The sequence below is a fragment of the Coturnix japonica genome, chromosome 2 (assembly GCF_054131305.1).
Source record: "Coturnix japonica strain WE chromosome 2, WE-NBRP24, whole genome shotgun sequence".
In the NCBI taxonomy this organism is placed as follows: domain Eukaryota; kingdom Metazoa; phylum Chordata; class Aves; order Galliformes; family Phasianidae; genus Coturnix; species Coturnix japonica.
The window spans coordinates 8253797-8271616 of NC_140664.1; the positions used below are offsets into that span (position 1 = coordinate 8253797).

Consider the following 17820-nt stretch of genomic DNA (forward strand, 5'->3'; position numbering starts at 1 on the left):
TCTTGACTCACAACTGAGTTGGGGACCAGAGGATAGAGGAGGCAAAGATGTCTTAAAATCCAATTTCCAGCCCAGTTTCACTGCCAGGTTCCACACAGTATCACCTGGCACATACGACCTACCTCTGCAGAGCAGGTGTGATTCCCAAACTTGACCACTTTAAGGAGACACCGTAACCAACGCCTGTGAAATCCTCATCCTGCAGACACCTGGAGGCTTTGATTTGGGTTTTGAAATCCCTGTGGACTTCAACGGGACAACTCTCATGCAAACTTTATTTTACGAATTACATTTGTGGGAGTGAGGAGTCCATTCTATACCTGTCTATCTTTAGGTCACTGATTTACACAGGGAGGTGTCTGAGAAATGAGTGGATGTGGCACTGAGGGACATGGGTTAGTGGGCATGATGGGGATGGGCTTCAGTTGGACTAGCTGATCTTCATGGTATTTTCCAACCTTAATGATTCTATGATTCTGTTTTGATTGGAAGTGCTATTGCTTTCCCTTATTGTTTTAGCTGATAAAGAGTTTTACATTTATAGTTTAACCAAGGTAGATTATGTAAATAAATAAAGCAAGTAAAAAGGCTCAAAGAAAAAAAAAAAAAAAAAAAAAAAAGTGATGCTCTTAATGTTACAGAATGAACCAGAAGACACAGAGCAAAATCCACAATCCAGAAATAAGCAACCGAACACATTTCATCTTAATTTTCCTAAGGACTGCAATGCTTGATCCTAAATTCCTTGACAACATGACAGCTTTCAAGCTCCCCTCCTCCTTTAAGACCTCCCTAATTTCAGGGGTGCTCTTCCCTCCCCTACACCAGCCCTACAGTAAATCATCACTGGGACCCTGCCATGTCTCACAGGCAGGCACATCGATCTTCTGTTACAGCCAAAGAGGGAGAAAGCGGAGGGAGAAGTAAAACCGGTTCAGGAGTCCCAGGTCAACAGCACAACAAACTGCACCCTGAGTGCAACATCACCCCCAGAGGAGGAAACCCTACCTAGAAATCACTATGTAGGAATAAAGAGAGGAAACTATCCCACACCAGGATGTGAGTCTGGAGGCAGCAAGGGGAGGGCTGGGAGCCCCCCGGGCAGCTCAGTGTTTCTAGGCACTGCAGCCAGGACTGCAGCTGAAGGGTTAACCAGAGAGGCAGCACGTTAGCTGTATCTGTGGAGATTATGGCGTGTTTATCCAGTGTTCAGATTTCCTGTCTGAGTGTTTGGATTTCCTGAAATCCCTGCTATCAGCCCAAGTGCTGTCCACCGAGCAGACCCTTTGCAATCTCTTTCTCTCTCTTTTTTTTTTTTTTAAAGAAAAAAAACTTCCATTTTTTTTTTCACTTTGCTCACATGGTTGGCTTTCCTTCCTGTTCTCTTTCCAGTTGTAGTGCCTGTGTCTGCTCACCGGTCAGGACATTTATGGATGCAGAGCAACACCCTTAGCCTGCAGAACTCTGGGCTCACCGTGGACTGGATTTCCTCTCTGTTTCTTGGTCGTTTTTTTACTTTTGACTTTTATTTCATCTTTTTGGTGGAAATTAAACCTGAAGAAATATGGTCTTTTCCAGCTAGCCATGGGAGAATATTTTTTAGTCTGAGATGGAATAATGGCCTTAGGTCTGAGGAGCACATCTGGCATGGGAATTCAGCCCACACACATCCCGGTGAGTCGCAGGCATGGGCTGGGAGGGTGCTGGGTGCCGTGCAGGACAAAGGCTGAGCGGGGCTGCAGAGCTGCAAAAAGCAAATGGGTGAAACTGAAGGGAAAACTTTTTCAAAAGGAATCACTGAAGTCCATTTTTCATTCCTAAAGTGCACGTTGCTTTACAGCCTAGATAACATCCAGGTAAGCTTTACGTATCAGGCCAGATTCTACGAGACCTTACCCATGCAAGTAACTTTTACTCACACAAAAAACTTCAGTGACTTTAGGAAGAGCTCTATAAGAAAAGTCTTGCAGCATTAGGGCCACATGTATTAAAACTGCAATATCTAAAGCTCTGTAGAAATGATCTTAAAGATAATTTTGCAACTGGTATTGTGTGCTTCCTTGGTATTTCATGTTTTATTCTTGATCTACTTTTAAATTTTACAAAAAAACTCATGTTCCAAATATTTCTCCTATTGTCTCTTAACTAAGTTTGCAGTAGGGCTGAAAGTGTATTTCATGCAGCAATGTGCCGGGAGGCCAGAAAGGGGCTTTCGCTGTAGGAGGGAAAACGCTGAATGCTATGCTACCCTAGCTGGAAAGTTGCATTCAAACACTGGGCTTAGCTGAGGTTTTCGCTTCATTTTCAGATGGGAGAGCCCTTGGCAGCATTATTGCTAGCCTGAGGTGTTCTCAGTTAAGCCATCGCTATGAGCGCAGTGGGTGGACTGGTCTCAAAATCAGCATTGAAAAGAAAAAAGAATCTTCTTTTCAGACCTCTTTTGATCAGATTTCATTGCCAGCACCCATAGAAGCTTTGTGGCAGGATGATGTGGAAGATAAAGCATCATCACTACTACAGCTTTTGTTGTGTCCCTTAGCTGGAGGCCATGCTTCCAGTACATATTCCTGAGCTGCTCCTTGGACCTGATCCAGGGATTTGGTTCTCCAATTTTAGGGAAAAACCTCAACTCAGAAATTGCTTATATACTCAGAACTAGGGAAAACAGCCTTCATTTTAGTCCTGATTTTCATTAGACTACTGAAAATGCCATGAACTCTAGCATATAATACACTACACGTAGTGATGTATACTCAAAAGACTTTAATACCTAATTTCTTTGGTTAAACAGGAGAGAATACCTTACATTTTCATACCAACAAAGAAAAGGAACCATCTTCTAAATTCTTTCCAAAGCTTCCAATTTTGAAGTTTTAAACTTAATAATTATCTGGTGTGGCAGATTTCTGCACAATCCTTTGAATGTGTAATCTTGCTGCTCTTTTTTAAGGATTTTCTTCAGAATCTGCTAAAGGTCTGTGTGAGACCAGTCTGGCCAAACCCATGTATTTTTTGCTTGCAAGCCTTCAGGAATTTAATTATTAACATGGGCCAACACTGAAACTGATGGTATTTTATGCACTGAAATGCTGGCTCCTGCTGGGTACATAGGTGGGTACACTCGGTGTAGGGGACCAATCTCCCCCCAAATGAGAAGGAGGGCAATGAACCCCTTACCTGAGTAAGACCAGACCTGGTGTCCTGCCTGCAAAAGGCTGCCACTGAAGTGGCTGGAGCATGTCTCAAAGATGTCAGAATGGTCAAAGCATCACTAAACATCAGTTAAGTGCAGAAAACAGTGCACTGATGAGGACAGAAGGAGTATGTAATGTAAAGACTTCTATAGGTCTTCCCAACTCCAGGTGTGGAAATGTGGTTGGCTGACTGATGAGCAGGAGCCTTGGAATTGACTTGATTGGTTTTTCCCTCCTTTTTGCAGGACAGTCAGAGCTTTCTGGTTTAAGTCAGCTTGGAAATGCTGTGGGAACAGTTTTTCTGGTGGTATTTTGGTATTTCCTCTGCTGCTCACGCCCAGACCAGGAAGTGCAGAAGCACAACCTTCAGCTCATTGTGTGCAGGCTTCTTTTTATAAATGTGAATTCTCTTTCCTCCTTCCTCCTTGTGATTTTTTTTTTTTCCCCTTTCCTAATAGCCCTTATGAAGGTTTAAGGCTTGCTTTGATTTAGACTGTGGGATTTTTTTGTACCTCTTGATATAACTGTACCAAGCATTAAATTGTTCCCTAATAAATGATTAGCACATTAGTTTGAACCATCTAAGTGTAATATTCCCACCTCAGCTTTTCATGACCACGGATTCCTGTGCCAATGTTCCCCAGCAGCTCTTTCTGTGTTTCTACTGACATTCACTCCCATACTTTCAGCAGGATGAGGTCTGACTGGACATGAAGATTTATCTATTCATTTGCCAATAACTAAATGTGGCAAAAAGCCACTTTTTGATAACCATCCACACAACTAAACCTTCTAAGATTAGATATCTCCTGTTCTTTCTTTCCCTCCCTCTTCTTCCCTTTCTGCATCACCGAGGAGATTCAGCTGATGCACCTTCCCTCCAAATGTCCAACCCATTCACCATCACAACTGCTGGCCCTTTCGTACTGTTGTTGGCATGTGCAAATAAACAGTTATGCCAGGACTAGAGTCCTGCACAGCTAACTTCATGCACGTGGTGATGTTTCTTTGGTCAGAGATAAATGGACCAGAGGAACTAAGCCTCTTTTCCTGAAATTGTTCTGCACGCTGTAAGGTTCTGACTCCTTCTTTTCACGTTATTTTCTGGAAAAAGCAAAGAGTACAATTTTATCTCTTATCTGAGCAAGTAGAGCAAGCAGATCACTTTTGGATTGTTTCTTCAAACCTCTTCTAGACACCTTGTAGGGTGTTTAATCAGCCATTGTAAAGAAGAATAAACTTAATCACAGAATCATCTGTTTGAGTTGGAAGAGACCCTTGCAGGTCATCTACACCAGCTCCCCTCCAATGAACAGAGATACCTACAAGTCAGTCAGGTTGCTCAGAGCCCCATACTGCCTTACCTTGAGTGTCTTCAACTGTGGGACATCCACCTCTATGGTCAACCTGCTCCAGTGCCTCGCCACATTTTTTGTAAAAAAAACTTCTTTATAACCTGTCTCTTTCCTCTTTTAGTTTGAAATCATTTCCCCTGCTCTGTCACAGCAGACACAGCTAAAGAGTCTGCCCCCTTCTTTGTTATAGCCCCCCTGAGATACTGAAAGGTCACTGAGGAGGATCTTGAAGGTACATGGTGAAATAATTATCTGTATTTACATTTGGGTCCACTCTCATAAGCACTACATGGAACAGATGTGCCAATCACATCTGAAAGCTGTTTCCATATGGGACTTAGTTTGTGAGACAATTCCTTCAGTGGCCTCACAATCCTCAAAAATATGAGGGAATACAAGCAGAGAACACTTTCATCAAATAATTCTATAATTTAAGAAGAGCTAAGTAGAGACAATGGAGTTGCCAAGGATTTTAGAGCCATGGGCTTGTTTGGAGCAGTTGTTTTCTCTTTGCCCTTGGCTTTAAGGTTCTCTCTTGGGCTTTGGGGAGCAGCAGTGCAGAGGGTACCAGGTAAAGTGGGAAGCACTCTTTGTCTCATTATCCAGGCACTAATTAGTGTGAGGATGGGGAGCAGCAGGGCTCAGCCTGAGCTGCATTCCATACTAAAGCTCCGCACTTGGTTCTAAACCACAAAGCCTGGTTGAGCCTTCCCTGAGACACAGTGATGTTTTCCCCACATCCTCCCCTATCTCAAGGCTGGAGTTAACAAAACCCATCTGCCTCTGTGAGTCAGCAGAAAAGTATTCAGCTTTTATAAGAGTTAAGGGATATGGGATAGGGCAATGTCAAAGTTCAGAAGTCTTCCCCCAGCTTTGGGTTCACATAGCACACACGGGGAGGAGGATGTATTTTCTGTTACCATTCACCAGGCAGGATGATTTACACCAAACTGATGATGCAGCCCCCAGTGTTCAGGGCCAGGGCTGTCAAACAAGGCTCTTCTCATCAGCAGGAAATGCAAACAAATGGGGAAACTTCAACAAGCAGCACATACTCCAACACGGTGGCTGTGAGCAGCTTGGAGAAGTCAGAAAAAGCTTGATTTTATTCTCATCAAAAAATGAAAAGGGGAAGCCCCCCCACCTCCTTTTCTGTCCCCTTTGCTACCATCCTGGCTAAAGCAAGTCAATCTGTAGGTGTTTGTGTGGGGGGTTGTTCTCACAGGCTAACCACAGAACAATCTGAAGCACGTAGCTAACTCCAAAGAAACTGCAGTGGTAGTAGAGGGAGTGGGGGGCTGCAGCAGGAGGCCCTGCATACCCTGCAGCACAAGGAGGAAAACAAAACAAAACTTGTATGTCTTCACTCCTCACTACATGACAGTGACATGCATGTCACTACATGACAGCACTAGGCAGATATACCCCACTCTGATTCGTGTCTTTATTGATACGTTGGGCAAACCACCCTGCAGGAAGGATGAAGCAGAGAAAAGAGGTGACAACCAAGGAGACAGAATTTCAACACTCAGCTTTCACAAATAAAGCAGGGAAAAACAATAACAAACAAGTTGGGAGCCTTTGAGGTGAAGCAGAGCACTCCAAGGAGCACTGGGTGATCTCCAAGGGAAGTGCAGGGCTGGAGGAGACCCGAGGTGGCAGAGGAAGGGGCAGCAAGTTGCGTGCTGTATGTTGGGGTGGTGAAAATGCCCCAGTGGGGCTCTTCTGTCTCTCAAAACCTGAATGTGTTGGGCAGAGAAGAAGTGCTGGAGGGAGGATGTGCACAGAGGAGATGAGAGCAGTTGTGTAGGGAAAAGTGGTCCTATGTCTGCATGGTGCCACAGCACAGAGCTGGGAGTAAGTAACAGCCAGTCTTCAAAGATTTGGTGCTTAAAGAAAACAGTAAAACTTAAAATTGTTGCACTTCTACACCAGAATAAATCTGTGTGAGATATTCCATGAGTGTTTTGGAGCTCCCTAAAACTCACGGGCTTCTAATTTTCAATTATTTCCATCGTTTCCCTGGTCTAGGTTTAGGGTGATGAGATGCTGGCACAGGCTGCCCAGAGAAGCTGTGAATGCCCAATTTCTGGTGGTGTTCAAGGCCCTGGGCAGCTTGGTCTGGTAGGTGGCAGCCACACAGGGGGTTGGGACAAGATCTTTGATATCTGCTTCAACCTCATATAATTCTATGTCAAGGAGGACCTCTCTTTGAATAAAACATATATGTTTCTAAGTGATACTTGTGCAAATAATGTAGTGCAACTAATCTTTTTCAGCTAACTGCAAGCTTAATTTGTAATTCAGCAGGTAAAAATAACACATCTGTACCATCGCCAGAATCGTCCTTAACCTAAGAAAGAAAATAGCATTTCAATTCAAGCCCTAAGGCTATATATTCAATATGCTTTGGATAAAGGGCAAAAATTCCCTTACCAGCCTGTTACTTCAACTGGAGCAGTGGCTTTGTGGCATGAGGGTGGGGTGAGATTGCAGTTGGAAGCCAAGCTGTGTCCCCAGGGTCCTGGGAGAGCCTGCAACTGCATGTACTTCACCATTCATATTCACCACTCTGTTAGCAGTCAAACCACAGCCTACTCTCCTATTCATCCCTGTAGTAGCCAGAAGGGAGCAAGCCAGTGAGAAATGAGAGACACTCAGCTGAGGTGCTTCTCAGCACTACTGGGGCAGGAAGAGGAAGATGTCTCCTGCCAAGGCTGGTGCAGCTGCACGCTCTTTTTAATGCAGTTGGTCAAATGCATAAAATCAATTTTATTCTGGCCAGAACTGCCAGCCAGACAGGCAGTAGAGGGTTTCAGGCACTAGGATTTATGTTATCAAGATTCAGTGTAACATCAAGGACTTAGCATGATCCTACTGTTCCATATCAGAACATAAAACTGCCCAAGCCAATGCTTCAGGATTCCATCCCAGTAGTGGCTGAGAACTTCCACATAGGAAGCAAGAGCTGATCAGGACTACATGCAGTGATATTTCCCAGATGACAATCCCAGTTTCCCAGACTGAAGGACTTCTGAAATAGAGATCGTACTTACATTGTACTTACCCTTGATAGACACTTGCAACATGGATCTGTGGTGTTTTGTTTTTTTCCCTTAATCTCACAGGCATTACTAGCATCCATGAAAAAAGCTTGTTTGAGTTCAACATGCAATTAGACACATCCAGGGAAGAAATTTTGTCTTGAAATTACAGCTGTTCAGTCACTAATAACAGTCAGGGTCCAATCCTTATCTCCTACCTGATTTACAGTACTACTACAAAGCGAGTTTTGTGGTAATATTCCAGATTTATTTGTGAGTAACTAAGATCCATGCCAGCACCGCGGAGTGCATAGATTTATTTTGTCTAATTTAGGGTGTAACTACATTGCTGCTTTCCTTCTGCTTTCCAACCCAAGTTGTTTAATAGTCACAAAAATTAGCATACTTACTGATATAATCATTTACCTAATGGTATATTTCCCATAAAATGTGGAATACTGCATTCTCTGCTGGTGTAGGATACTGCCTCCATCCATCTGATCAGTGGCAGGTCATAGCTGTGCATCCTTTAATAACTATTTCAGCAGGTGTTCTTTTATTGCTGTTCATAATTAGTAGCTGAATACTTAGGAAAACTTGTTAGGATCAGAAATTCCTACAGTTCATAAGTTATCTATATTCATGAATGAAGAAGATCTCTGCCTTAACAATTTCTGAAGATATTTTATTAAGACTAATGAGTACTATAATTGCATACCAAACGTACAGCTTTTAAATTATCAGCGACCAATTTTGATCTTACGCTTGTTCTGGATTAATGTCATGATCTGAATCCAGATTTAATCAGTGGTGTCAGGCAAAGTCCTAGATTTCATGAGTAATTTCTACTTTATTTTCTTTTGTTTTCTGTGTTTATGAAGTTGCGGTTGAGCTGGAGCCACACGTTCATGTGTTGAATCTACTTCTGGTACAGGATCATCTGTAGCTGGTATTTTTTCTCACCACTTAGACCGGCAAATGGAATTGGACTCAGATCTAATTTCCTTTACCACTGAGAATATCAGACTTAAAGGGAAGGACTAATGATTAAAAGATGATTGCAAGTCATGTTTGCTCCTGTGTCCTGGAGCCACATGACAACCTACCTGGCTCCTGGTCTAAGCTAAAGAAATCACCTGGTTGTTGGGATTTATCTTCTTCCCTAAGTTCCTGGGAAGCTTAGAATAGTAATTATACTGTTACCTCTATGGGGTAGTAGATGCATGTATGCAGATGGTTGTAAACTCCTGAGCTTCAATCCTCTTGATGCCTTCTAGTGCAGAGAACAGCCCAGCTGTGAGACTGCTCTTCAGCCAAGTCCCTCCCTGCCCCACATATCATTTCTAAGGCTACTTCTCACCATTCTAAATCAGATTCCTTTCCCAAACATACAGAAGAAGCCCTAGGTCCTAGGCAGCTCCTTCTCAGGGCTGGGATATGCAATAGGCTCATGCTGTGTGAGTCATGGTGGGGCTTCCCAAGCAAACTCGGTCAATCTCTGCAGCATGAATAAGAGAGCTGGGTTTACAGACAAATGGCAATGATAGATCTGTCCATTAGGCAGTGGGGACATAACCCCAATCTGAGCCTAAAACAGGAAGTCTTAGACAACACTGGATGATGATGTTCAAATTCTCATTTAGAAGAACAGAAGAGAATCTTCTTGTTGTTGTCCTTTATGCTCTGAGAAAAAGGGAAAAAAAAAAAAGAAAAAAAAAGAAAAAAAATCACAGAAAATGTTGAAATGGAGTTTAAATCATGTGTTAGTGAGAAACTGTTGATAAGAAATCTGTATCATTTGTAGTCTCTGCTTATGAGTGTAGGGCAATTGCACCACATGTGTATGTGCCTTTCCACGACTTTGAGCCCTTTCAGTCAATTCCAGTGGAGGAACAGAGGGCCCGAGTGCCCTGTGACAATAGGCAGATGGAAATATACAGTTTGTGACCTCTGACTACCTCCTCCCCAACAAAAAATAACACTTCTATTAAATAAAAATAAAAATAAAAAAATAAAAATAAAAATAAAAATAAAAATAAAAATAAAAATAAAAATAAAATAAAAATAAAAATAAAAATAAAATAAAAATAAAAATAAAAATAAAAATAAACATAAAAATAAAAATAAAAATAAAAATAAAAATAAAAATAAAAATAAAAATAAAAATAAAAATAAAAATAAGAAATAGGAAAAGGAAAAGGAAAAGGAAAAGGAAAAGGAAAAGGAAAAGGAAAAGGAAAAGGAAAAGAAAAAGGAAAAGGAAAAGAAAAAGGAATGGAAAAAGGAAAAGGAAAAGAAAAAGGAATGGAAAAAGAAAAAGGAATGGAAAAAGAAAAAGAAAAAGAAAAAGAAAAAGAAAAAGAAAAAGAAAAAGAAAAAGAAAAAGAAAAAGAAAAAGAAAAAGAAAAAGAAAAAGAAAAAGAAAAAGAAGAAAAAGAGAGAACTTCCATGGGATTGAAGCACTGTGCTCATCTGTGCTGGCTGCCAGTAAAGAGGCCAAATTTTTTTTAGACAAGTGGTACCATAAGAGGACTTTCCTTTGTAGATAAAAGCTAACATCAGTAACTTTCAGAAGCTGGTTGCCTCAAATTCAGAGCCTCAGATCATAGCAAAGTCCTGAATAAATTATTTCAACGTTCTTTTGAAAGTGAGGTCAATTATTTCAGCTCAGTAATTAGGATTTCAGCAGACAAGGGCACTTCCTCTTGAGTTTCCCAGTGCAGAACAATGTAGCTCAGTCCTGAACTACAGAACATTTGTTTTTATAATCCAAATCCTTTCTAAAGTGAAATCATCCGCTGGGTCTGTTCACTGAGGATAAGTCAGTCTGTGCCTTGGAGACCCTTGGATTTCTCCAGAACTTCGAAAGAAAAGCAACTCAAAGCCCCAGAAGGTACAGTTAAGTGTTTTTGCTCCTTAGCACCTCCAGCTATCTGCAACTTAGATTAGTTTACTGGATTTAGCAGGAGATGAGAGGTGGTCATGAAAACCAGAACTGTGCAGTGTCATCCAGTTCCCACTCCAGATGTAAACTGCAGGAGGCTTTGCTCTGGTTCCTACAGACTGAAGAAAGGTGGATGACAGTGACCAGGCAGCATCTCTGTGAACCCTGGCAATACCCTTTGATTTTGACTGCAGTTATCATGAGAAAATATGTTTCTCTTTTCTATTTCCTGTGTGTTTCAAAAACAAAAAAGATATTTATTGGGATTTCTTCCCAAGGAGGAAATAGGTTCATTCTTGAATGCACTAGGCAGATCAGGTTCTTTCAACAATCAAAAGATACTTATGTGGGATTTCAACATTTTAAGCCCTCCCAGAATATTTGTTCAACATTAATTGTGTCTGTTACTGTGCTGCTATTGCAGCAAATAGCAGATCTAGTAGATATAAAGAAACCAAGCCTAATTTATGCTGTTAATGTAGTCTTACTCAGAAGCAGAAGCTATTTACAAGACCATAATTTCCCTCACAGACACTATTTTTAATTGGGAAAGAGTTCTCTCAGAAGAGTAGTAGTCTTACGTCTGTGTAGTATTTTCCCAATCAAGAGAAAGAGTTGCTCAAAGATCTGCACAACTACTTCTTTAAGTAATAATGAAAGTAGAGCTTTGCAGTAAATCATAATGTACAATAAAATTAGGAAAGAAAAGAAAAAAAGAAAAAAGAGAGAAGAGAAGAGAAGAGAAGAGAAGAGAAGAGAAGAGAAGAGAAGAGAAGAGAAGAGAAGAGAAGAGAAGAGAAGAGAAGAGAAGAGAAGAGAAGAGAAGAGAAGAGAAGAGAAGAGAAGAGAAGAGAAGAGAAGAGAAGAGAAGAGAAGGAAAAGGAAAGGAAAAGGAAAGGGAAAGGAAAGGGAAAGGAAAGGGAAAGGAAAGGGAAAGGAAAGGGAAAGGAAAGGGAAAGGAAAGGGAAAGGAAAGGGAAAGGAAAGGGAAGGGAAAGGGAAGGGAAAGGGAAGGGAAAGGGAAGGAAAGGAAAGGAAAGGAAAGGAAAGGAAAGGAAAGGAAAGGAAAGGAAAGGAAAGGAAAGGAAAGGAAAGGAAAGGAAGAAAGGAAAGGAAAGGAAAGGAAAGGAAAGGAAAGGAAAGGAAAGGAAAGGAAAGGAAAGGAAAGGAAAGGAAAGGAAAGAAAGGAAAGGAAAGGAAAGGAAAGGAAAGGAAAGGAAAGGAAAGGAAAGGAAAGGAAAGGAAAAGAAAGGAAAGAAAGGAAAGGAAAGGAAAGGAAAGGAAAGGAAAGGAAAGGAAAGGAAAGGAAAGGAAAGGAAAGGAAAGGAAAGGAAAGGAAAGGAAAGAAAGGAAAGGAAAGGAAGGAAAGGAGAGGAAAGGAGAGGAAAGGAGAGGAAAGGAGAGGAAAGGAGAGGAAAGGAGAGAAAGGAAAGGAAAGGAAAGGAAAGGAAAGGAAAGGAAGGAAAGGAAAGGAAAGGAAAGGAAAGGAAAGGAAAGGAAAGGAAAGGAAAGGAAAGGAAAGGAAAGGAAAGGAAAGGAAAGGAAAGGAAAGGAAAGGAAAGGAAAGGAAAGGAAAGGAAAGGAAAGGAAAGGAAAGGAAAGGAAAAGGAAAGGAAAGAAAGGAAAAAAGGAAAGAAAAGAAAGAAAAGAAAAGAAAAGAAAAGAAAAGAAAAGAAAAGAAAAGAAAAGAAAAGAAAAGAAAAGAAAAGAAAAGAAAAGAAAAGAAAAGAAAAGAAAAGAAAAAAGAAAAGAAAAGAAAAGAAAAGAAAAGAAAAGAAAAGAAAAGAAAGAAGAAAAGAGATTTGGCTGGGGATTAATGGCTGGAATAGGGCTTACTGAATTAAATTGGATCAGATGTTCCTTGGAAAAAAATCTGAGTTAGATTCGTGACGCTCTTTGGTTTTTGCTTTTTGCAAAAGATTTAGCTTGATTGCTTCAGAATGACTAACAATTTCTAGACCATGTAGAAATGCTCTTAGAGGCCTGCTGGAAATTTTGGTCTTGATCAAGCGTGGCAGGAACAGATCTCAGAGCCTCCATGACACACAATTTCATTATCTGTTAGCATATGATAGACAACATTAGATATTTAAGGCTTGCTTTGGTTCTACCATCCAAGGGCAGGCTCATGAGTACTGGCCTGTCTCGAAGACAGAGCCCCCTGGATTGCTGAAGATTGCGGTCAAAGCCCAGTTGTGCCACTCACAGTCACTGTTCTGTGACTCAAGTGGCTTTCAATGGACTTTCTCTGAGAATCTGATTCCAAGTGTCCAGCCTTCTTTTGGCTCCAAGCTAACATTTGGCTTGGTCTTTCAGTCCCAGATTTGTTTATGGCTCTCATCCTGAGCAACAAAGTATTTATGCTTCTAACACAGTTCACTGAAGAGGCAGACTTAAAACTTTAAGCCAGGAACTGGGATTGAAGCTTACAGTTGGTGTTGGTGGCTTTTATAAATCAGAGGTGTCTGTTCTTTTGTCAAGATCCAGTTTCAGTTCATGAATATAATAGGGGAAGGAAATCAAAGCTGCACAAGGCACTGTCTGTGCCAAATGATACCAAAACTTTTTCTCTAGTTAATTAATATCATTTGCTGACCTGAAAGTGAAGCAGGTCCATAACCTGGGAGATAAAAAGGCTCAGTCAGGAGTTGCAGTGCTGGAGGTACTGCATGCACATCTGTCTTCTCATCTGTTCTTGGGCACCTGGCAGCTCTGCGTTAGTGGCTCTGACTTATTCTCTGTTTCCTTAGGCTTTTGTAAAAAATGGACCTAACAACAGTTGCCTAGAGGCAGGAGAAGAAGAGAAAGGCTGCATTATTAAAATGCATAATGCAACACCATTTTAAAATTCATCAAAGTTCTCCAAAGCAAATTCTCCTGAGATGGAGGGCTTAGTCATCCCAGGTTTCTCCAGCTCATTTAGATAATTGTACCTTGAAATAGTTGTCTTTCTCTACCATCTTCCCCACTCTTTTATCTTTTAACATTGGCACTTGGCAAGTGTTCACTTAGCAGGCAGCTCAGCTCTACTGCCGCAGAACAGCAGAAGAAACCTCAAGTTTCCCACATGTACATCTCCAGGTTCTGCAATGGGAAAACTGTGTACCACGTCTTAGCGCATGCAAAATACTTACCTCCCTGTCACCCACTCACAAAGTAGCAATGCATCAACCAATTAAACTAATGAATACATCGGTCAAATTTACTTCTCTGTGAAGTGGTTTATTAAGTAACAGAAAAGGCCTAGAGAGGAAAAGCATGAGTTATTCAGTATTTTTAACTATCAGGGCCTGACAAGACTAAGCCTTGATGCTTTCCTATCTTTCTGAAAGCGATGTGACTTTATTGCTTCTGTCTCAGCATAAATTCATGCTGCCACTAAAAAAAGCAGTACCAACACAGTCATGTGAGCTGAGAAAGGAAACTGATACAAATGAAACTGAAAAACAAGAGGTTTAATTTTCAGCTGAATCATTCTCCTGTCAGTAAATATATCCATATGTATATCACAGCATATGATTTTCTTGTATTTTATGTGTGCAATTTCTTCTAGACAAATAATAACCCAAAAAACTAAGATCATTAAAAGTTCTCATCAGTTTGCAGGTATGGCAACATTTGTGGTAGCATAACCAACAGATATTATCATAGAAAAATAGAACCATTTGAGTTGAAATGAACCCTTAAAGGTCATCCAGTCCAACTTCTCTGCAATGAACAGCATCTGCAGCTTGATATTTCCTAGGGGCTTCCATTAAAAGCCTATTATTTAAATCTTTTGTTGTTGTTCTTTTGGCATTTCTTCTGGAATGTAGGACGAGGGCTGTAGTCCTGTGTGTGCTCAGAGTGTGGCTTGGGCAGAAATAAGAAAACCCTTCCACAATGCACTCAGGGCATGCAGTAACTTCAGGGTAGGTGTCTACCACTGCACTCAGCTCCTCACTCTCTTTTAGTCGTTAGAATGAAAGTGGAAGTTTAGTCTGTGATTCATCCAACCTTTGTAGATATCTCCTTCAGTATCTATATTTTAAACATCTGCTCTTGCAGCATGAGGTGAGCTGCAACCTATTTTCAGTAACTATAAAGGGAACCTGGGGAGAACAGCCCAGACAAAGGCACTTTGTCAGGGATGTCCCACTTCTGAAGTGTAAAAGTTGAGTAAGAGCTTACCGAAGTGGATATAAAGAGCCTCATTTACTTGGACAGAGTCTGGATCAAAAGACTGCTTGGTCACTTTGAGATAATCTCATTCTTCAATGTAAACAGCACATTAAATTACAAAGGACATGCTCATGGATCTTGGCATGTCTCAAAATAATAGGATATTTAGGAACATCTTTGTGTTCTTGTTGAGATTTCCATGTAACTTGTGTTTTTGGGTATTCCATAGGGATGCTTTAATAATTCTATACTTGACAGCACTCAGCTAAAGGACAGAATGACCAGCAGCAGTGTCAACTAAAGGATGTGATGCTGTCACAGAGTCCGTAAGTGAGAAAGAAAGTGGTACAACTTGGTACATGCCAAAGGGGAAGGCAGGAACAAGCCAGCAGTTTGAAGGAGTCATCCTGCTCAAAGCCTGGTTACGTGCTTGAAACTAAGCTGAGCACATGGGGCTCTGGTTCCTGGCTCAGCCACAGTCTGCGTGGGACTTGTCTCTGAAGGAGAATAAGCAGTGATCATTCCAGGAGGAAATGCTTTCACTAACTTTTGTGTTGTGTTCAGACAATACCAGACCAGATGGGTGCCTGATTAATCAACAGACAGCAAGTTGTGCTCCCTGTCCTGCTTGGGAGCTCCCACCATAGAGCAGAAAAGCCACTATAGGGAGGATGTGGAGAGTTCAGAAGCAGCAGATTTTTCATGCAGAGGGAAGTTGATTTTTAACACAGCTACCACAGGTTTGATTGTTTCTGATTCATATGATGTCTCTCCATTCCATACATACATTCAGCAAGTCGCTGATGTTGAATTCAGCCTACCCTCAGTAGCTATTGAGAATGAATGGGGACAGTGACAAGGGGACTCTGATGTAACATTCAGATTATATTATTAACCTGTTACCCATATACTCAGTACAGGATTGCTTTGCTGTAAACTTTGTAAGAAGTTGATAATTAAGCAGCTACCAATTTTGCAGAGCAGGTGGGAAACATCTGCATGTCGTGAGTTTCTCACAAGCTTCAGGAGCATGTTGCAATTAACTCCAAATCTTGGACCACGGATGTCAACATTGTCATCAAACATAAAATGCCCTTGTCAGGATCAGTGAAAGCTCTCCAGAGGTCTGAAGCTGGGAAGCAGAGATTTTGATTATCTGCTACCTCCACAACATGAAAATTCTTCCCTGAGCCTGAGGAACAGCTGACGGATATCATAGGAAGTGATAAAAAGGTCACTCATAAGTGAATCCAAGGAGATTTAAGTCATAACACTATTATCCTGGAGCCTTTAGACAAATAACAAAAGACAGGCAGGACTGGAAAGTCCTTCAGTCCAAATACTTATACAAATCTCTGTGTCATATACCTGAGATCTAGAGAAAATTCATCTTTAAGTGAGGTTGCAGAAAATTACCAAACAAGTACCCTTAAACCCTCTGGTCATCTATACCAATGTGCTGTAACATCATATGGCACTGATATATTACAAAACTGATGAGCTTTGGGATTATCATCTTTTGCAGCATGAATTTCTAAACCAGATTAAGGTTGTCTGGTGCAAATTTCTGTAGCCCTTTGCACAATAAAAATATTACGTCATGGTCATTTCATGATCATAGGAGGAATTTATCATTGGACAGGGGTAGGTAGTAAAATTCTAACAGCAATGACATCCCCTAAAACTAGATTCTTTTCTAATCAGATGTTAAAGAATACTGTCCAAGAAGCTAATTAAAAGTTAATTTTCAGTATTTGCAGTACATATTCAAACATTTGGATATCCCAAGATGAATGGAAGAGTGCTTTTACTTTGCCAGTAAATTTAAAAGCTTGAGAGAATGACCTGAGGATTAGTAATCCTTTCAAACTGACATCAATTCACTGTAAAACACTGGAATGGCTAATTCCAGGCACTATTCATAAAGAATTACAGAAAAGTAATGTAATCTGTGGCAATCAGGATGGAATTAAGGGAAATTTATTTTATTTGAAGAAAGCTGTCCTGATATTTTTGAGGGTTTACATTTTCTTGAAGTAAATCAATATTATCGATGTAATAAGTGTGAACTTTAGTAGACCTTTCGGCACCAAACAGCATTTTGATTAAGAAACTAGAGTTATCTAAAGACATCAGTGTAATTATCTAATAGATTACAAACTGAACAATTGACAGTTGACAGAAACTGTTAGATACAGACTCGAAGCAAGTATCAGTCAGGTCTTCAGGGCTGTAAGCTATTAGACACTGTGATGTGTCTAGAACTTGTAAGGAACACAATTATCACTGGCAAAGTGAGTGGAGTTTGACTGGGGACACCCCTGAACCCCAACCAGCTCATGTGGTCTGCAACAATCTGCTCATTAAAAAGGAAGGTGACAGTGCTCAAGGAGATATGAGACTGAATGACAAGTCGTAGATGTTGTGGAAAGAAATACATCCTGAGTCATCACCAGCTCCTGTGGTGTCTACTGAGTGCTGCTTTCCTGCCTTGAGCAGTCAAACCAGGCAGTGACCATGCAACTCCTCTTGCCCTTGGCTTCCTAGACGATGATTACAGCAAGTCCTAAAATCCTGTTCAAGACTTCTTATAAGGACAGCTGTGCATGGGCACCCAGAGTATAACAGACTAGTTAACAAAGAGATATATGCACAGCCTTGGTTAGTGCAATTCATTTACAGTTTTTCTATTATTGCTTCTTTTGCTGTTCAGCTCATACCCATAAGAATGTTAGTGCTTTGATGCTGCAGTTTGATGCAGCACTGAAAATACAGCTAATGCATGAGGTCATGATGGGGTCTTCATTCCTTTGGCTGTATTAGAAAGGTCTGAGTTGACATGTCCAGACAAATATCCTCAGATTTCCTCCACTGACGGACATTAGACCACATGTTAATAGTGTTATCCAAATCATGGATTAAAGTGAAACCATAGAACATATGTTTCTCACATCCTGTTTGGATGATACCGACATAGACACAAACAAAACAACCTTTCAGTTGATTTTGGCATAAAATGAAAGATATTTTCTTTAATCTCATAATTCGTTCAAGAACATGTCAGCTATTACATGGATTGAGTAATTTAATTCTGTATTTTTGTCATGACAATGGCTTCAATGA

The 17820-nt window shown here is 40.8% G+C and overlaps 1 protein-coding gene across 3 annotated transcripts in view; it reads left to right on the forward strand.

Moving 5' to 3' along the window:
- ASAP1 (ArfGAP with SH3 domain, ankyrin repeat and PH domain 1) overlaps positions 1-17820 on the forward strand; it is a 162215-nt gene that overhangs the window by 19932 nt on the left and 124463 nt on the right. For 2 of the 3 annotated variants that reach the window (XM_015856319.3, XM_015856325.3), the window contains exon 1: positions 1132-1674. The gene's annotated coding sequence lies outside the window, so the exon portion shown is untranslated. Of the gene's footprint in view, positions 1-1131; positions 1675-17820 lie in introns of those variants that run through there. The other variant, XM_085536979.1, reaches the window with a different exon arrangement.